Consider the following 1,204-nt stretch of genomic DNA (forward strand, 5'->3'; position numbering starts at 1 on the left):
CCCCCGATTCCCGATCCCAATCCCGCCTCCAATTCCTGATCCCAATCCCCAATCCCGATCCCTGATTCCCTGATTCCTGATCCCTGATTCCTGATCCCGATTCCTGCCCCCGATTCCTGATCCCAATCCCACCCCTGATTCCCGATCCAGATTCCCGCCCCCAATTCCTGCCCCCGATCCCCGATTCCCGCGGCTCACAAACACCAATCCACACCTTCTCCGACAGAATTTATGGATCCGCAACACAAAAAACTCCGGGGGGGGGGGCGGCTCCCGGCAATTCCCGCTTTTCCCCGCCCCCCTCTCCCATCCCTCCCCGCCATCCCTGAGCTCGCGTCTCCCGGAATTCCAAAAACCCCGGGAATAAAACCCCTTCCCGAGGGGCTCCGGGGCTCCTCATCCCGGCCGGCGGAGATTCCCGAGGATTCCTCAGGAATTCTCCAGCACCTGGTGGGGGAGGGGCACGGATCCCGCTTTTTCCCGGCCCTTCAGGAAGAAGGTGAGGAGCTCCCCTTTGCCCTTGACGAAGACGGCGCCGCGCCGGACGAAGCGGAACCCGAATTCCTTCAGGATCTGCTGCGTCTCCTCCACCACCTGACGGGAATTCCGACGGGGAAAAAAAACCGGGAATTTGGGAATTCCGCCCTTCCCCGGGATGGGGAAAAGAAGGATAAAAGGAAAAAGGGAGGGGAAGGAGGGGATGGATTCCGGGTGTGGGAATTCGGGAGGGGAGAGTTGGTGGGGATTCCTGGCTGGGCTGGAATTCCCAGAGAATTCTTGGGAATGTCCAAGGAAAAGCTGGAGCAGGGTGGGAATGGGATGGGAATGGGATGGGATTGGGAATCCGTGGATCCCATCCCAAGGAATTCCGGGATTCTGGGATCCAGGAGGCTCAGGATCCACCCCGAGGGGTTTTTATGGAATTCTGGGAAGGGAGACCCTTCCTGGAGTCCCCAATTCCCAGGGAATTCCCAAAATTCCTTCCCTTGGGATGGGGCTGGATCCAATCCCGGTCTGGGAGAACCGGGAATGTGCAGCCGGATCAGGGAAGGATCCCAGGAATCCTGGGAGCCGCTTCCCGAGGCTCCAGGGGCTCCGGGAGAGCTGGGATTTGGGAAAGGGCCGCAGGGCCAGGAGCCAGGGAATGGCTTCCCACTGGGAAAGGGGAGCTGGGAGCTTGGGAAGGAATTCCCAGAGAATCCCT

The sequence above is a fragment of the Parus major genome, chromosome 15 (assembly GCF_001522545.3).
Source record: "Parus major isolate Abel chromosome 15, Parus_major1.1, whole genome shotgun sequence".
Classification (NCBI taxonomy): Eukaryota; Metazoa; Chordata; class Aves; order Passeriformes; family Paridae; genus Parus; species Parus major.